This window comes from Suncus etruscus, chromosome 2 (assembly GCF_024139225.1).
Source record: "Suncus etruscus isolate mSunEtr1 chromosome 2, mSunEtr1.pri.cur, whole genome shotgun sequence".
NCBI lineage: Eukaryota > Metazoa > Chordata > Mammalia > Eulipotyphla > Soricidae > Suncus > Suncus etruscus.
In genome coordinates, this window is record NC_064849.1 from 36338397 (window position 1) to 36359296 (window position 20900).

The window sequence follows — 20900 nt, forward strand, 5'->3', positions numbered from 1 at the left end:
GAGGGAACTTTTCTCTTTTCAATTTCCATTGTAGCAATTTTAATGCAGTTCTAGTAATAAATTAAAGAGAAGGTGCTGGTTACCTAGATGCGCTTGTTAAGGCTCTGACAGCCTTGTTGACTACACCAAACCTTTTGGATAAGGAAGGCCTTAACCATGAATATTCTTGCTGGAGTCTTGGAAACTTAACTAGAATCCATGTGAGGTTCATTTTAATAGAGCCCTCTAGGTTTTAGAGCATTTTTTCCCATAATTACTTCTGTTTTCTTTATATGCAGTTTTATGGGGAGTGGAGGGGAGTTATTTTCCTTTCCTTTACCCCTGTGAGTGGCTTGATGCCCGGTTCCCACGTCACTGTAGATGCTCAGAGGGAGCTCTCTCACAACTTCCCTGAAGAAGGGTGGCTGCTTGCTTTGTGGAAGCAGAGGGAGAAAGATGGTGAGGTGTATGTGTGTGTGAAGTTGTATGAGTGTGTGTGTGTGTGTGTGTGTGTGTGTGGTACATGTGTTTGTAAGAGGAAGTATTTGTGGTAGGTGTGAAGTGTGTGTTTGTATATATGATTCGTTTCACCTTAGCCCAGAGGAGGCAGCAGCAGTCTTGGGCAGTAAAAGCTGGTGTCAGGCCTATTTGTGTATGTGTCAGATCTAGCCACAATGTTTTTGACATATAACCTGAAGATCTGGAGATGAATACTTCTCCTTTTGAGCGTGACTGCAGGCCAACTTCAGTGTCTTTGGACTAGCACAAGATATCCCAAGAAAAATGGTTTAGTTGAAAGATATTGTTTCTCATCTCATAGGCTATGACCAGTTGATGTGTTATGGGAGGCGAACTGGTCAGGGGCCTAGGCCTGGCTTCCAGATGTGAGCGGGTAGTCTGATTTTCCATAGTCTTCTCCCTCCCCTCAGCCCAACAAAGACAAAGCAAAGTCAAAAAAGACAAACAACAAACAATAGTAGCATTTTTTTTAACAGGAAGTTGGTAATAGGCTGGTAAATATAACAGGGAGCTAAAATTTTTGTCTGAAGCAGAAATGCCTATTATTCTATCTTAACAGTGACAAAATAACTTCATCATAGCATCCAGTCATAGAAAAAAAATCCAACTAAACCAAACACCAGTGTCAGACACCTAAATAAGGCTGTTTGCTATTCTTCACTATGGCGGGACATTCTTGAGTCACCTAAAAGTTTTGAACAGCTATTATGCTGTTGGATGGAGGCTAGTAGGTCACAGGATGGTTCTGCTACTCATGGAAGAGTAGCAAGAGGTCATAAATAGAGAAGTCTGGGTTCAAATCCAGAGTTTCTCAGAGGTTCTGTGAGCAATGCCATAGCTTGTGGCGAGTCTATTACTTTTCTGCTATTAGCTTTCCTGCCCTGCTTGGAACTGTTGGTTCAAAGACTTATACTGCATATGGTAGAGAGCTAATCTGCCTAGCTTTGGAGATGAATGACTCAGTTGAAAGCTTTAGTTATAAATAGTCCAGCACAATAGAGACAAGCTCATGGAACTTTTGGGTGTTTCCTTTTCCCATTTTTTTTTTTTACAGGAAAGAACTGTAAAAAGTTTACCCTATAACATACTTGTTATACTCAAATGGAACAGAATGTCTAATGGAACAGAATGCCCTACCATCAGTTTGCTTTTATTTATTTATGTCTTTCACACCATTGTTGTGTCTCACTGTTATCTCATCCCCTATGCCCTCCTATAAGAATAACACAGAGTGTAGGAGAGAAGGTACTAGATTTCATGGAGAGCATATGAGACTGGAATTCAGGATGGGTATGTGACTCATCCACCTGATTGGTAGATGAGCCCTATTAGTCTTGTCTACAAATGGCCTTTTGCTGGCTTAGACAGCGCCATGCTTTTTTGTTTGTTTGTTTGTTCTTTGTTTTGCTTGTAGTGCCAGGGATGAGAAGCGGAGCCTCATACATGCTATGCTAGTGTTCCTAGCCCTGAGCCATACTCACAAACCTCTAGGTTGTTTGTCAGAAGCCTCTTAACCCAGACCTTAGAGGTGGAAGTCCAGTTTCCTGGACAGAGGATTTTAATCCACCTCCAGGCCAAGCTCACTGGACAAGGTTTTCCCACATTGGGCCTTTTCTCAGGCTCTGAGTCTTTGACCTAGAACTCCCTCTGGCTCTGCTTTGTAACTGTAGCTGAGACCAAGCGCAAGTACAAGACAAAAACATTAAAAAATTTTTTCAAAATCAGAGACAAATGTGAGCTAATATAAAAATAATAGAATTCCCTTGACCCAGTATCTTTGAGGTTTGGGGGACCTTAAAGCTCCCTAATGTATTGTTTCATGGTTGAACTTTCATATATTGTTTCTTGGTGTATCTGCTTTGTGTTTCTCTGAGTTTAGTGATGCTGGGAGAGCAAAGTCCAAGATTTAGGAATAAAGAATAGAAAAAGAAAGAATGCTCAGCAGCATTAAATGCTTTATTTTTCTGTTCTCTTTTAAATGGATTTCACTGTTGTCTTAACAAATTATAATATAGTCAAATATAAATAAAAATATAAAATAGTAAAATATAAGTAAAAATATAATATATTTTATAATCATGTATATAATATATAACATATATATAATTATGCATGCATGATTATGATATATGCATATATCTGAGTGAGTGTACATGTATGTATGTACACACATATGCGTGCATACGTATATGTGCATAAGTATGTATAATATGCATATATATCCATGTGATTATAATAATATGCCAATAATATATTTTGCTTATTAAATTAGAATAATAAAATACTTTATTAGGGTGGTGGAGAGCACAGGGATTGAGAGTGAGTGTGAGACTCATATATATTTTGGTTTTGTTTTGGGACTACTTCTGATGGTGACCCTCATGGCACTGTGATTAGGATGATGCATGGTGGTGCTTGGGGAGCCATGTGTGATGCCGGGATTGAACTGGATGTAAGGCATCTGTCTGGCCCACTGGACTTATTTTGATTCATGGCACCACATAATCCCCACAGTATGTCTGGATGAAGCCTTGGTGACCCCCATACACTGGAATGGAGCAGAATGACATCACTGTGGCAAGCATTAAACTATCATGCCTGGTTGACAGAGCATCATTGGGATGGGACTGATCCCTAGCTCTCTGTGTATGGTTGGGAACCCCCCTGAAAAATATTAATAAAGAACAGTTTGAAATTTAAATCTGTTCTCCCCCCCAGCAAGACACACACATACATACATACATACATACATACATACATACATACATACATACATACATACATGCCCCTCCCTTTCTTCTTCTTTCTTTGAGGATGTATAAATATACCAATATAATTTCTATATAGATAAAACAGGGCCCGGAGAGATAGCACAGCGGCATTTGCCTTGCAAGCAGCCGATCCAGGACCAAAGGTGGTTGGTTCGAATCCCGGTGTCCCATATGGTCCCCCGTGCCTGCCAGGGGCTATTTCTGAGCAGACAGCCAGGAGTAACCCCTGAGCACTGCCGGGTGTGGCCCAAAAACCAAAAAAAAAAAAAAAAAAAAAAAAAGATAAAACAAACTTTGAGGACTTCACAATTTGAAAATGAAAGGTTTAGGGGTTGGAGAGATAGTATATCTGGTAGGGCATTTGCCTTGCATGCTGCCAACGCAGGTTAAATACCAGCACCTCAGATGATCCCTTGAGCCCTGCCAGAATTGATCCCTGAGCACAGAGACAGAAATAAATCTTGAGCACAACTGGATGTGTCTCAAGAACAACAAAACAAAATAACAACAACAACAAAAGTACAAATGAAAATGAGAGGTTTACTGGGCAAATTTTAAAATTCAACTCATGAGTTAAGAATGCACTTACTGGGGCCGGAGAGATAGCACAGCGGCGTTTGCCTTGCAAGCAGCCGACCCAGGACCTAAGATGGTTGGTTCGAATCCTGGCATCCCATATGGTCCCCTGTGCCGGCCAAGAGCTATTTCTGAGCAGATAGCCAGGAGTAACCTCTGAGTACCGCCAAGTGTGGCCCAAAAACCAAAGAAAAAAAAAAGAATACACTTACTTTCCATCACCAATATCCCAAGTGTCCTTTCTCCCTACCCCACACTGGCCTGTACTCTAGACAGGTATTGGTGATGGGAATGTTGCACTGGTGAAAGGTTTTATATATATATATATATATATATATATATATATATATATATATATATATATATATATATATATATATATATATATATATGTATATATATATATTGGGATATTGGTGATGGAAAGTATATATATATATATATTGGGATATTGGTGATGGAAAGTATATATATATAAAAGAAAAGGCCTCCCAATGTTACCACAGGCTGTGTTCTTTACACTAACTGTATAGAAAGAAGAAGTACAGTAAATGCTCCCCATATACACCTCAAAGCAGGCCCTTTGCCTGGTCTGTATTGTGAATGGGGGGGACAAAAAAAAAAGAATGCACTTACTAAATGCTTAAAAAAATACACAACTCAGGTCCTCTTTTCCTTTACCTCTCTCTACCTATTTCCTTCTCTCCCTTCCTTCTATTTTCTCCCTTTCCAGCCCTGGAGGCTATGCAATGCAAAAGTGGAATTCAGGACCTCATACATGCTAGGCATGTACGCTACCCTTTGAGCTCACTCTCTGAGCTCCACAACTTAGGACTTAAAATGACAGACATAGGGAATAGCTGGAACTGGGTCCTGGGTGGGGGCCTGAACATGTGGGAAAGCCTGTCAGAGAAGGTGGGCAGAGAAATTCTGATCATCTATGCAAAGTGACAGCAGAGGGAGTTCAAGGCCAGCAGTTAGGGAGGAGGTGGACCATGCCTGGCTCTTGAAAGGTTGGTCCCTTAACAGAAAGTCTTTGTCCAAGCAACTGTTTGTGCCACTGCCCACCTTGGCACCTATGGAGGGTAAAAGGTGGAGTGAATGTTAGACCACAGGAGCAACTGAGAAGCCTTTGCTTTTGGAGACAAGGGCCCTAAGTGAATTTTTAGAAACATGAGGTGAAGCCACAGACGCAGTGACCAGACATAAGGTTTCCAAGCCCTTTCCTGGAGAACATAAGTTTCAGGAGTGCAGCAACTCCATACTTTTGTTTATTCTCTCTAGGCACCCTGTGGGGCTTTGGCCCGTTGATGGTATTAGTTCTGGTGCAAAGTGCTTCATTGGAGGTCTCGTATCCCTCCTGTCTTTCAGCATAAATGTCAGCACTCAGGGAGTCTGTCTGGATCACGCTACCTACAGCTACCACAGCCTCTCCTACTCTTCAGCCCAACATCCTGTTTATTTCCTTGGAGGCGTTTTTCACAAATGACTTGGCTCATTAGTCATGATGAAGAGAACAGTCCCTCCAAGTCCAGACAGCAGCATGTGGCAGTTGGATTAGAGGCAGAAAAACTCGAATCTCAGTAGATTTTCAGTTCTCCACTCACAATGGTCGCCAAGATGTTGACTTGTGACTGAGTGTAGGCCAGCCCCTTTCCTTGAAGGATTTTCCTCTTCTCCAACTGCATGCCAGTGTTCAAGGCCTATATTGGAGAGTTATAACTTTTTATCTTGATCAAGGATTAATTTTGAGGTGGCCCAGTCTACATGGAGAATCCACATGTTCATCTGAGCTACATACCACTAAGCAATAAAGAAAAGCACATTTTAGGCTCAGATCCTCTATTTATCCCCATCCCACCTGTATTGTTCACACCATGAGGACAGTGACCATGTCTCTCTGGTTCTTTTTCTGTTTCTGGGGTGGTGGTGGGAGGCACAATGTGTAGCCCTTAACTATGTAGCTCTGCACGCTGATTATTGTTCCTACTCTGAAATGTTCTTCATTTCCCAACATGTATGTTGCCGACTGGAGATGCCCACTGTTGAAGGGTGAAAGTAAGTAAAGGCAGACTGATCATTTGGACTGCCTTCCCTCATTGATAACAAGTTCCCTCAGAGCGGGTTTGGAGAAATACAGAATCCCAGGAGATTCCTTGCCAGTATTCCCCCCCTCCCCCAGAAATCCCCTTTTTCCATTCAGCCTGATGTCTATTTGTTTTTCTTTGGCTGCCCCTCTGCCCTCCCAGCCTCTCAGCCCAGCTCCCTATGTGAGCTGTTCTTGTTCTTGGATGCTTGGATCTCTCTTTATCTACTCGCCATCTGTGTAAGGGGATCCTGCCAAGATGATCAGATGGGAACTCAGAACCAGAAACATTTTAATTAATTTATGGCGATAAAATGTGAAAAGAAAACCATTGAGAAAAGCCTGTGCCAAAAAAATTAAACAGAAGAGGAAACAAAGAAACTAGAGCCATAAGGTCTTAGAAGGAAGGACTTGGTTGGCAAGGGAGCCAACAAGTGCCTTCTTTCTCTTGCCCTCTTCACTTTAAAAAAAAAAAAGAAAAAGAAAAGCAACAACAACAATAACAACAAAAACACCCAAGTGTTCAGGCACTGGAGATGAGATGGTAGAGGATACTGGGGTTGAAGGGGTGGACTCGAAGGAAAGTAGGGAAGAGTGAACTACAAATGCATACTGCTTACTGTTGCTAGGACCCCCTCAGTTACTTCTTATTTGACAAAGACAAGAGAAAAAAACTATAAACAGAACACAGGAATTTTTTTTTATCAAATATGGTTTCTACTTTATTTGACTATTTAAAATTTAGATAGATCTCAATACAAATAGTATAATTTAAGAAAAACAAAATTAATTCAGAGAAATTGCATGATTTTCTAGTTTCCTAGATCTGCATAGTATTCTATTATGTGTATATAACTTCTAGATCCATTCTGGTACAGTTGGTGGGCATTTGGGTTGTTTCCATATCTTTTCTTGTTTTTTGTTTTTTTGGATCAAACCCGGCAGCATTCAGAGGTCACTCCTGGCTCCATGCTCAGAAATCGCCCCTGGCGATTCTGCTGGGGGGAACATATGGGATGCCAGGATTCGAACCACCGTCCTTCTGCCTGAAAGGCAATCGCCTTACCTCCATGCTATCTCTCCGGCCCCGTTTCCATATCTTTATTGTATTAATAGTTGCAATAAACAAAGATGTGCATATGTCCTTTTGAATCAATGTTTTTGTTTTAGGTGTTTTGTTAGAATTATGTCCACATTAAACCATCATTAACAGTATTGAAAGGGCACAGGTGATACTATAGCAGGGGTCCTCAAACTTTTTAAACAGGGGGCCAGTTCACTGTCCCTCAGACCATTGGAGGGTATGACTATAGTAAAAACAAAACTTATGAACGAATTCTTATGCACACTGCATATATCTTATTTTGCAATGAAGAAACAAAACATACAAATACAATATGTGGCCCGCGGGCCATAGTTTGAGGACCACTGCTAGTGGGTATGACAATGACTTTGCACATGGCCAACTCTGGTTTGATCTCCATTGCTTCATCTGGTCCCCCAAGGCTGCCAGGAGTGTCTGATTGTAGAGCCAGAAGTAAACATTGAGCACCACTGGATGTGGCTCCAAAACTAAAAAAATCATCATAAACTACAGTACCTTGATAAATATAAGTTGTTTTTTTTTTTAAATAAACCTGGAGAAGAACATAACAGTAAAGGGAGAAAATAGGACACGTTATTACAAGACAATGAATGAAAGTAGACAAATTTCTCAGCAATTAAGAAGGAATCTAGAGCACAGACTCTTTGTCCTAATTTAGAGGTAACTATAAAAATTGAATAAGTAAATTCATGTTGAACTTGGTTATGGATTATTTATACAGCTGATTTAATAGAATAATAGAATTTCAGCATTCTAAGTGATTTCATACTATGGGTCTGAGTCAGAACTGCCTAGAGAGATATCATTCCCCTTTTAAATATTTATATGATAGCGCCCCACCTAGCAGAGTTAATGGGGTGAGGCCTTGGCACATGCGTTTTGAAGAGATTCTGATATGCGTGCCACACATTTATTTGTCTAGTCTCACATTTATTGTGCACCTCTTTGGGTCCCCAGTTTGGTTGATAGGAAGCACAAAGGTCAGGATGAAAAAAGAACTACTCTCTGCCTAGTGGGGATGTGGTCTATGAACAATTCACAATTATTTCACTCTTAGCTAAAGACACTTTCAAAATTTAAGTGACCTTTCCCATATTGGGATTATAGCCAGGTCTTTTAATTTTTATTTTCTTGTTCTTCTCAATAATTAATTATCCTGTTTATTATTTTTTTTTGTTTTTATGTGGTAGAAGTGAATTACAATTCTCTCACAGTAATATTTGAAGCACATAATGTCAATAAGTGAGGGACATTCCCATCACCAGTGTTGTCCTTCCTCCACCCCTGTTCCCAGCATGCATCCCACATCTCCCTCCTTTACCCCTGTTATGCTAGTGCAATGGTTCCCCCCCTCATACAGCTTGTTGTAGATTGGGTATCGATTCTGTTGTCGTTGACTTTGGATTTGGTATTCATGTCTGATTAGTTTCTATTTTCACCAAATGAACATTCGACTGCTTATTATTTTTAAAATCTTTCATTTAGTCTGTCACTAAAATACTTATGATTCCAGGTATTTTAGAAAAACAGTTTGGGTGGAATTCAGGTTGAACTTCCTACTCTGTGAAGTGTAAGCTCTGTAGTACATGCCTGTAATCTCTAGCAACTTCTAGTCCCCTGTTATATAAAATAGTTTCCAGTTCACATAAATTATAAACTCACAAGTGACTGGAACTTTGGGAAAACTTTGCGATGGGAAGTTTATCTAGTTCTAAGCAGGAGGAGCCCAACCTTACCAAGCTCATGGGGATGAATTTCATAGGGAGCCAGCTTGAGTCCTGGCATGGTAACCAGCTGACCTCACCTTTTGGAACATACTGAGGTGGGGCTGTGCCAGTTGGCATCAGGTGAATCCTGCCATCTATGCAGCAGTAGCATGTTCAAGATGCCAGATGTTGATTGCTTGGGTGTATGACAAAGCACTGGCAGACTTTCTAGAGCCAGCCAGTCAAAGCTGGCTAACAAAGGTATGAAATTAGACAGAGCTGATGACCTAGAGAGGCTGTGTTTCAAGAGCCCCTGTGCAAGATTTCGTGCTTCTTTGTCCATGCCCAGGACAGGTTATGTTTTCATTCATAGGATGCCCTGTGACTTCTTAGGATGCCCAGTGACTTCACCCCCAACATGAGACTTAAGTGAATATACTTTTCAAGACACAAAGAATACTTTCCCATCCTGGACCCATATCACCCCTTGTTGCTACAACTCATTATATGTACTAGAACCAAACCATGTTTCTAAATTAGAAAGAAAGGAAGTTGGTGGATGAATAACCTTATATACCATCAGTAGTGAGAGACAGATTTACAATCAACTTTTTGAAACCCTTTCAAATGATAATGATTTAAGAGAACATATCAACTCCCTCCCAAGTCAATGGCAAAGAGAAATATAAATATTCACCAGGAGGTATATAAAACAATATAATGGCCTATGATTGGATCTGACTTTATGATGGATAAATGCACTATAGTATAACCACATGATGAAATGTACAGCAATGAAGAGGAACAAACAATAACCATATAAAAAAACATGGTTGATTCACAAGCTAAATATTAGCATAGGAAGTAAAATGTCATTTGATGGATATTATTCAAAAGGCTGGAGGGAATGTTTTGCATCTACTACATGTTCCCCTAGCACTTCTGGGTATCCTAGGCCCTTAGTCATCCTTGGGCCAAAGCAGTAACACTTTGCCAAACACAATACTAAATCATCTCTGGTCTTCATGCCAAGTGGAATATTGCAGGAAGTGGCCCAAGGCTCAGTGAGCACATCTTGGCAAGCCTGTCTCCAATCTAAGAGGACATAAAATAATTCTATTTAGATTACATTTGAAAAAAAGTAAAACTTATCTGTCATGTCAGAAATCAGTTTTGGGACCCACAAATGCAGTTGCCATGTTTGAATTTGGACACACCAGCAGTGAAACTGATGATGACTCTCTAAGGAGGAGAGGGCAATCCAAGTCCCCACCCTGTCAAAGCCACACCAGTTTCACCCACCACCCACAACTTCTGCTTCAACAATGGCCCAGTTTCACCACTCATCTCTGGCTCTGTGCAAAGACATCAATCTGACAAAAACTCCAAGTATGCTAGTATTTAAACTGATATCACCAGGACTTTTATGGAATGAGTATGGGCACCCTCCCCCCATACATCTTCTTGTACTTCCCTAAGGCCTGGCAGCTTAAAAATGTCCCACAAAAGCCAAAGATATCAGCAGTAGTACTTGGAATTACTGGACCATGGTACAATTCCAATTTTTAAAATACTGTTTTTTTTGTTTTGTTTTTGGGTCACACCCGGCGGTGCTCAGGGGTTACTCCTGGCTGTCTGCTCAGAAACAGCTCCTGGCAGGCACGGGGGACCATATGGGACACCGGGATTCGAACCAACCACCTTTGGTCCATGCTTGCAAGGCAAACGCCGCTGTCCTATCTCTCCAGGCCCTAAAATACTGTTATTCCTGTAAAAATATACCAATTTAGATGCCAATATGTATCTGAAGCCACCATTCTGAATTTGATATTCAGAATCAAAAAAGTAATCAAAAGTAGCAACAAAAACTTAATAAACCTTCACAAAGTGACTGTGAATTAGAAAATTTTCATAAATTTTCTTGTTGCTCTATTTTTTATTTATTTTTTTAAATAATTTTGTTACCACTTGCCTGAAAACAAATGTATTATGATCAACTATGTCAACTTTGTAATACATGATCTTTAAATCAAATATATATATATATATATATATATATATATATATATATATATATATATATATATATATATATAAAGAAGTCAATTTTGCTAGAGGACAGTAACTGAAGAACATAGAAGTAAGTTACTGCAGTTGCTGGTGATGAAAAGGGAAGTCAACAACTAGTTACACCAGCCCCCCACTGCTGTAGCTCATGGAACTTAAAGGTCTAACCTATCTAACCTTTTTTGCCCTTATAAGGAACTTATACTACCTCAAGTGGATGTTATGCCCTTATGAGGAACTTATACTACCTTAGAATGTCTTAGCAAATGTTATGACCTTATAAGAAAATTATCCCTACCTCCTCTCCCCACTCCCCTTCCTACGGTATATAAGGATGAACAAAGAAAGCCACGTGGTCCTTTGCCTCTGTTCAGTTCTGAATGAGCATTGGACCCTGGCCGGCCAGAATAAAAGAACCCACTTGAGCTTTTGCCTGAGTGACTGTCTCTTCATTTCTCTGCATCAGAGCAGCATCTGGACTACCAAGCCTTACAGTGATATGTTGTTTTAAATAGAGGTCAAATATGGTTTCTTGGAGTGATGTTTGTGAAAATTCATCTAGTATACTCTTGAAATTTAGGCCCTTTTGTGTCAATAAAAAGTTTACAAAAAAGAACTGTTATTATCTTGGAACCATTGCAGAAAGAGGTTGCTACCTGGATTGGAAGTTGATGCTGTTTTCTTCTCTAGAAGTCAAATATAATAAAGTGATACTTAGCCTTTTCTTACCTCTGACACATAGTAGTAGTGCAATAAAAAGTTGTTGAGTAAATGAAGAATGGGCCATAGTTTTTCTGTGAGACAAGGCAAACTATTAAGTAAGAGCAATAGGGAATTTTGTGATGCCCTAGGGAAATCTCTATTCTCAGAGATGTTTGTGAGCTATAGCCATGTGTCAGGCATTTGGGAGGGAAACCTCACACTTCCTGCACCATTTGGCTTCTATAGCATTTGCAAATACACAACACTTCTTGTAGAGTAAAGAGAAGCCTGGACTGAGGATCAGGTGGGACCTTCCTTACATCACTTGAGGGATATGAGAAGCTCTTCCTCAGTCCCCACAGACCCTGGAGCCATTCATTAGGCCCATTTTGGCCAGATCTTTGATGTCTTTTCTGTGTAAACCCTGCCCAATCATTTTCTCCTGGTCTTTGATGAGTAAAATGTGAGCAGGGAGATGTTTGACCTAGAGGCATGGTTTGTGGCAGGGCAGGAAATACCTCATCACTGTTGGGGTATAAATAGGGCAAATTAAAAGGTACTACTAACTGGTTTACACTGACTGACTCAGGTATGCCAAACTCTTCTAGGAAGTGTAATGGGGCACTTGATCACTTGATGCAGACATACAAAGAAGGACAGTTGGGAGGCAGCAGCAGCTTCTTCAATCCCCAGCTTCAGAAAGCCTGAAGCTTCAAGGATTTAATAGTTGCTTTAAGCCATATAAATGTTCTGTTGAAGTTTTCTATTAGAAGTTTGTAGGTGCATACATGCAAATGTGCATTTACACATAGTCCCAGTCCTGTCCATAAAACTTGGACTATGCTTTCTTTTTGAAGGCTCAAAAAACAAACAAAACAAAACCCATCACACTTATAACACAAGTCTAACAAACTTTAAAATATTACCAAATATTTTGAAACTGGGGTTTTTAAAGATGTGACTCTTTTGCTTCTAAATATTACTGTCCATTTCTTGACTCTAGAAGAATAACAAGAAATCTTGGGTTTTAGAGTGCACTCAGAATTAAAATCTCTTCCTTATGTTGAGATGTTATAATGGAATTGAAATTCTTTGCTGGGGTCTTTTAGAGATTTACTTCTTTCTACTGATGAAGTTGTACAAATCAGCTTGTATAACAGACGTACATGTGTTTGCTGAGGTATAAAATAACGATGACATTTGCATAGAGAAAAAAATCCAGGGGGTGAAACAAGCCTTCAAGGATAGTCTGGTTGTCAGTGTTTTGCAGAGCCTGTCCCAGAGGACTGTAGACCTCTAGAGTTGAGGTATTGTTTGGCTTTGGATGTAATCCTCAAAGGACAGTGATATTCAAACTTACCTGGTAGTCTCTACTTTTACTCTACTGGATGCCAGAATGATCAGCATGAGCAGAGAGTGATACATGTAGTAATGGTGGTGGTGGGAGGGAGTGTGTTTGGAGAACAGAGAAGCATTGAGTGAAATTGGGATTACCAGAAGAATTGACTAGACATTAGGTCTTGTTCAACTATAAAATGGGTGCAAGATTTGAAGAGCCACAACTCCAAAGAAAACATATAGATGACCTATAGACATAGGAGAAAATGCTCAATTTTCACTTATCTTTAAAGAAATACAATTCAAAGCCACAAGGATAAGGGAATGACTCGTAAGTATCTATACAATCAATAGAAAAGTATGGAATTGAAAGGCTATGAATACAATATATTCATATATAATATGATAGAATATATTCATATTCATAGAATATGAATAGAATAGAAATGCTCTCTATGTTCACCCCAGTATTACAATAGTCAAGGTTTGAAAATCAACCTAAATGCCCATCCATGGATGACCAGATAAAGAAGCTGTGGCATATAAACTCATTGAAAAATCAAACAGCTCTTTAGAAAGAGGAAATTGAGACTTCATGACAATAGATGAAAATTTAAGTGACTGTTAAGTGAAATAAGTTACTTATCTCAAATGTGGAAGATGATTGTCAATTAATTTCTCTCCTATGTGGAATATAGACAACAAAAGCAAATGAATAGATTGCAACAGAAAATAGATCTTATAATCAACAAAATAGAGCATGTGGGATTGAAGTTATTGTATAGCAGTAAGGTTCTTGCCTTGCACATGACTGATAAAGGTTCTATCCCCAGCACCCAATAGGGTCCCCTGAGCCCCACTAGGAGTGATCCCTGAGTGCAGAATCAGAAGGAAGCCCTGGGCACTTCTGGGTGTGGTAAAAAATAAAAGAAAATAGAGATTGGTTAACTTAGGGAGAAGAGAAAAGTCAGTAGGGGTCACTGTAATAGTTGGATTGCTGGAACTTTCTTTGTGGGAGTGGTGAGCCTTTTGCACCCAAAGAAGTGCATACGATGTGAGGCTGTACTTCTAAATTGTATTTAGCTTTGTAAATCAGTGGTTAAAAAAAACTTAGGCATTGAAAAACAAACCAACAAACAATTGGCATCGAATGCTGTCACTGACAGTCCTTTGCCCTTTCTGTTACTAACATTACCACCCCTTAGGCCCATTTTGGGGGTGACAGAAAGGTTTTTCTTTTATGCATTTGAGAGAGAACAAGACAGAAGATTGACTGATGGCAAAAATCTCTACAAATCTGTCTCTGTGAACTTGGACCAATCTGTGGTCATGTGTTTGCCCTTGGGCCTTAATTTTCAGTCTCATCTGTAAGATGAAGATATTTGACTCTGATCTCTGAGGTCCCTTTCAGCATGAAAGTTCTGCATTCCAAAGTCTCCTCCAAAGAGCTGCGCAGGGAGGTGCTGTCACCAGAGGCCTCTGTTAAAATCCAAATGTGTTTCCTGAAGGATAATGTAAGCCTCATGAACATGAATACCTCAGGGCAAATGCATTTGCCAAAATACACTTGACACTTTGAGGATCCAAGACATAGGCTTGGTTCATTTGTGTTGGAGAGGAGAGGAACATTCTGGAGAAAAAGGAGCTGATGAGGGAACTCAGGATTGGGTGATATTCTAGGGAGGGTACCATGCCTACTTTCTTATCCAAAAGGCTACCAAGGCAATGGCAGGATTCCAGAGGCAGCTTTTCCTTACCTTAGAGCTTGCACCTGGAATCCAGAACACTTCACAATTCATAATTGGAAACAGCAGGCAGCCAGCCTTTGTACTGGCACCCCATGATGCCTGTGTCTTATATTCACACCCTGTGCAATCTTCTTTCTTGGCTATGGGCTGGGCCTAGAATCTTATATTCAATTTATGCAAACTGGAGATAGGGCTGGTCTATAACATATTTGTCATCAATCCACTTGCACTGGAATGCTTCTAATTTTATCAGTGAGAACATATTCCTATCATTATTATTCTAGTAACCAGTTTACTCCCTACCTTCATTTTGAAATACTGCTTGTAATCAAAATTTTTTTAACATTTATAAGCCTTGAGTTCAATCTTTGACACCACATTTGGTTTCCTAAACTACTGCTAGGAGTGATCCTGTTGAATAACATTAATCAACAATCCCTGCACATCAAATCAAAAGTAAGCTCTGAACACAGTCAGATGTGGCTTCCCTTTGCCTATCTATCTATCTATCTATCTATCTATCTATCTATCTATCTATCTATCTATCTATCTATCTATCTATCTATCTATCTATCTATCTATCTATCATCTATCTATCATCTATCTATCATCTATCTATCATCTATCTATCATCTATCTATCTATCTATCTATCTATCTATCTATCTATCTCTCTCTCTCTATCTATCTATCTATCTATCTATCTATCTATCTATATCTATCATCTATCTATCTATCTCTATCTATCTATCTATCTATCTATCTATCTATCTATCTATCTATCTATCTATCTATCTATCTATCTTAAAAGAAGGGTGTAGATTACAGAAGACTTAAATTTTTTAACTTTGTTTTGTTTGTTTGGGCCACACTGGATGGTACTCAGAGGTTACTCCATACTTGGTATTCTGGGGAGCATTTGGTGCCAAAATTGAACCCAGATCTCTCACAGAACTTAAATTTCTTGTTCATGTTGGTGACCAAACTAGTTGTCTTCTTTTCCTTTTATATTTAGGTCTCTTGCTTTATCCAACTATTGCTTGGAGTATTTCTGACATTTAATGGGAATAAAATAGGTGCTCTTTAGTAAAAGTTCCTAGTAGACCATGCAGTGTTCAGAACACAGATGAGGAAGAGAGAGAGGCTGAGGTGGAGCATTGCTCTAGAGGTCTGGCTTTCCAGGACACTGAGCCCACTGGTGTTTCCTAAGTTCTGTATGTGGCTTAGGCTTGGCATGTTGTTGGAATAGTTGTTGATCCTCCACATTTCATTGTGGTGTTTGCACACTTTTGGTTTTGGTGAGATGATATACTTTGTGGTGCTTCTGGAGATCCCACATGGCAGTGCCACTAAGATCAGACTCAGCACATGCCATGGTGCAGGGAATCACAATCTTGGCCTTGTACTACAAGGCAGCCATTTTAGCTCTGAACTATTCCCAGTGCCCAACACCAGTTTTTCAGAAATGCTTTAGGACTGCATGGGCACCTGCACCATCCTTGAAGTGCTGTTATTGCACTTTTGAAGAGGTATTAGCCATTTTTATAATTAAGATCTATGGGTGTCAGGGTCTCTGGTAGGCAGTTTAGTGACTCAAGGCAGCAAGCCTCATTTCTAGGAATAGTCTTGGGATTTTAGACACCAGGGAGGGTATAGCTTTAACCTTCCTAATACAAATATTACTAATGGGTGAACAATTGAAATCAGATCAATTAAAGGTTTGCAAATAAATCAAGAAACAGACCATAAAGCTATGTTCTTTCTTAAGTTTCTCTTGTTTTGTTTTTGTTTGTTGGGGGGGAGGGAGAGGGTTATGGGGAAGCCTCTCAAGTGGTGCTCAGGAGATCCAGAAGGCCATTTCCTGCAATTCTTGGCCAATTGGCCTGCAGTCCTATAATCTAAGGATGCGGTCATGCTCAGATCCAGCAGTGCTCAGGGTTATACCAAGCAATGCTCTGTGTGGGCTGGGGAGCAAACTAGCTGTTTGGTGTGTAATAGTCATGAATATTAGACCTGTGCTATCTCTCGGCCCCCTTTCATCATTTTAAAGTAAATGAATGGTAAGGAAGCAAGGGCTTGTCCCACTCTCTTCTAAGCCACCCTGTCTTTTTAGAGTCTGACCATTCATTGGGACTCTGCTTATGCTTACTTGCCTTTTCCTGCAGACTAGAGTTTTAAGTAATCCTGAAGTTATGGAGGAGTTGACTGCCATCAAGTGTACACCTGGGTTTGATGGACCAGGTGGTGGCATAGAAAGCAGTTCATATGTACATGTATCCTGAGAGAATGCCAGCAGCATATGAAGTAGGTTTTGTACAAACTGCCAAGGAGAGCACTGCCCTCCAGGAGTCTCCCAGCCTGCCAGTCCCTAAGGTCACTGGAACCCCTCTGATAGTGCTACTTGACAGACTAGCTGCTATTGATTCCTCTCCTCCAGGCTTAGCTTGCACATCCCAAACTCCCATTGTGTTTTGCTTTCAAGTCTACTTGGGTGCGGGCAAAAGGAGTGGGTTTCTTTTGGGTGGGGAGGAACATTCTTTTCTTCTTGTGGGGAAGATGGTATTTATGTTTCTCCAAAAAGAATTTCATGGAAAATAATGCTCTGGAAGTTTGGGGTGAAAAAAGAATGATTTAAGCAATCTATTTCTTCTCTGAAGAGCTGTCAGAGGCTCAAGATAATTTTGAAGAACCTGTCTTAACAAGCAAAATGTGGAATGTATGCAGAAAGCAGCAGTGCTGGACGCTACTCAAAGTCACCTTGGACCTTCTGCAAAAATACCGATGCTGAGTTCCATCCCAGCCCAAGTAATCAGACTCCCTATGTAGGGCAGCTTAAGTCTAAATGTATTAAATTAGCTCCCAGCTTATGTTCCTGTGTGGTCAAGGTGCAATAGAGAATTGGATAGCAGCAATAGAGAGAACTGTATATCTCAGTGGTCTCCAACCACTGGTCCATGGACAGGTGCCTATCTGTGGGTATAGAGAGGTTCAAGAATGCTGGAATAGCATCTATTAAAGTGTAAAGGAGATGATATCTGATAACCTGAGGTGACGAGGGCAAAATTTTACAGAAGAGAAATTGAAATATTGAAAGTTGAGCTGATTCTGTTAAGATGTGGTAGAGTTTGGAGGCTAGGGATTTACAAAGTCACTAAGCCCCTTTGCACTTACAAAAAGTGCAGCTGGGGCTGCTGGTGGGGCAGGATAGCAGGAGCTGGGGAGCAGGTCTAGATGGTGCTTTGTAGCCCTGGTAAGAGATTAATGTCCAATAAAGATAGGTGATTTCAAGACAGCTGCCTCATGTTTTCATTAGCTCTTTTCCCTTTTCTTGCTGTTATTATTCCCTTCCCCTCTTTTTTGGTCCTATTGCTTCTGACTTTCCAGAAGATATGCTGGGTCAGTACATAGTACATATCAAAAATAGAATTCACTATCTTTCTGTCCAAAGCAGTTTCTTGCCCAGAGCTGTGCTTGACAGAGGTATGTTTCCATCCTACCAGATGTCATATCCTCAAACAGAGGATATGGAAACTCGTTTCCACTTGTAGACTTTCCCATCATTTAGATGACAGAACTTGGTCTCAAACCATGTCCTAATTTAATAAAATTATCCTAGTTTCTGTTCCCCATAGCCATCAAACCTATCTGTAGTTTTTCTCTCCTCTCCTTATTTGAGGGTTTTTATTCCAGAAAAGGAATGCTACTAATTTAAAAATATTTGTATGTTTTAGGGACACAATTTCATAATTTCAATGTCTATGTTACATTCATCCCACATTTGAATTCATTTGGATTTCCTTTCACCACAGTTCATTGGGCTCCTTTTCCCTCTGAGAATCCCAGCTTCTCTTTGGTAGCTTCATCGGAATTCAGAATACAAGGATTTACTTTCATTGGTGATGTCTGTTTCCTTCTATACCACATTTTATCCCACATTTGAGTGAGACATCTGGTATTTGTCTTTCCCCCTTTGACTTTTTTAAAACTATTTTTTCTTGAGGTTCTTGGATTTACAATACTGTTAATTATACTTTTCATGCATATATCACTCCAATACTACACCCAACACCAGACAGTTCCTTTTCTCTACTAGTGTCCCAAAGGTCTCCTTCCATGTAAGGTCAGTTCTATAGACCCAATCTCTAGTCTGATGACTCTATTTGTTGTTCCTTTACTGTGTTTCTTTATATTCTACATATGGAAGAAAGTTTTTTCTCTGACATTTTTATTTAACATAATCCCCGTACTGTTCCATTCATTTTTTGTTTGTTGTAGCAGAAGTTGTTTCTTCTTATGCTGACTAGGATTCCACTCTGACTATCTATCTATTTCATATCTTTATCAATTTATCTGCCATTGGGTACAATTTATGTCCATAATTTTGCTATTGTAATTAATGTTGCAATAGGCAGTATAACTTTTTTTTGTTACATCCAGCAGTGCTCAAGCTGAACTCTGACTCTGCACTCAGAAATTACTCCTGGCAAGGTTGGGGGATGCCAGGGATTGAACCTGGGTCAGTCACATGTAAGGCAAACGTCCTACCTGCTGTATTAGCACTTTAGCCCTGTACATTATAAATTTTATTAGTGTTCGTGTTTCTTTGAGTGAATATATAGTGCCATTTTGAGGGATCATATAGTAATTCAATTTTTAATATTTTGAGAACTCTCTATACTGCTTGTTTTCATAAAGTTTGAGTCAATTTACATTCTTCCCAACCAGTAGATGAAGGTTCTTTTTCTCTACAATTTTATCAGGACTTATTATTTCTGGTGTAGGCCATTCTTATTGTCTGAGAGAATATTTCATTGTTTTTTTCCTGATAGATGATAATGAGTATTAAAATGAGTTTAGTTAAGTTAGTTTACAACAATATTGAAGTTATGATCATGGTGTACCATCACCAAAATGCCAAGCACCCCCTCTCACCTCTATATGACATGCAGTCTTCCTATTCTCTGCACACCCCCATCTATTGTTCTCAGTTTGCACTCCAGTACTCAGCATTTGTTATCAATTGAATTTATCTATTCCCTTGTTTTATTTTCCTATTTGAAACAGATGAGTGAGATTATCCAGTGCTTGTCTTTTACCCTCTGGCTAATATCACTTTGCTTGTACCCTCCAGTTCCATCTAAGTTGCAGCAAAAGACATGATTTCCTCTTTCAACTGCATAGTGTTCTGTAATGTATAAATACCACACTACTTTATCAACTCATCTTTTGCTGGACATTTTATATTCTGGCCTTCTTACTGTGAGCTGCATATATCATTTTAGATTAATGTTTTTGTGTTTTTGGGATGCCAGAAAGTAGAGAGTCACTGAGTCATAAGGAAGCTCTATTTTTATTGTTTTGAGAAATTTCAAAACTGTTCTTTATAGAGGCTGAATCAGACAATATTTCTACCAGTAGTGAATGAGAATTCCCTTTTATTTTAGCCACATCCCTGCCAAAACTGGTTGTTTTCCATCTTTTTTGTTGTATGCCATTCTCACTAGTTTGAGATACTTCATTTTTTTATTTTAAATTGCATTTCCCTAATGAATGACAATGAATTTTTTAAAGAGTTTGTTGGTCATTCCCATGTTCTCTTCATAAAATTGTTCCTGTCCTCTCTCCATTTCTTTAATTTTTACATAGGGAGATAATGTATAGAAGCTTTACTGGCACAACAGAAAACTTGCTAGATAAATTCTAGAAGATTTGTAATGAACTCTAGGCCTCTCTCTGTTTCTTGATGTGGCCATTTATTTCTTGGTGCTGAGCTTTGTGAATGCTATATATATATATATATATATATATATATATATATATATATATATATATATATTGGACATTCTGACTTGATCTGATGTACTATGTGAAAATATCTACCACATTTCACAAGATGTCTTTTAATGTTAGCCTGAGCTTCTTTTCCTTTTCATTTGATACCACACTATTTATTTATTTAATGTTTTTATTTTTATTATTTATTTATTATATTTTTTTTACTATCTTTGCCCGTGGGATCAAATCATTGAAGATATTTCAAAGTTCAGATCCTAGAGAATTCACCCTATATTTCCTCTATGTATTTTATGGATTCTGGTCTAATTTTGAAGTCTTTAATTCATTTTTGAATTCACTTTTGAATATGGTGAGATACAGACCCAATATCTTTTTGTTTCTTTTTTATTAAATAACCTTTCAAAAATGTATCTGTTGACCATCTATTTTCTTTGGTAAAGTGTTTGTTGAGTTTTTCTCAGCACTTTCAAATGTTTTTGTTGTTGTTAAGTTTTGTGAGTTTCTTATA

At 39.1% G+C, this 20900-nt stretch overlaps 2 non-coding genes across 2 annotated transcripts; one reads left to right on the forward strand and one right to left on the reverse strand.

Annotated features, from left to right (window-relative positions):
- The first annotated feature begins 4330 nt into the window (after window positions 1-4330).
- LOC126002670 (small nucleolar RNA SNORA51) lies at window positions 4331-4463 on the forward strand. Its single transcript, XR_007493347.1, has one exon. It is a non-coding gene; the product is annotated as a small nucleolar RNA SNORA51 (small nucleolar RNA).
- Window positions 4464-20255: 15792 nt separating this feature from the next.
- Window positions 20256-20318, reverse strand: LOC126002432 (U7 small nuclear RNA). Its single transcript, XR_007493139.1, has one exon. It is a non-coding gene; the product is annotated as a U7 small nuclear RNA (small nuclear RNA).
- Window positions 20319-20900: the final 582 nt, after the last annotated feature.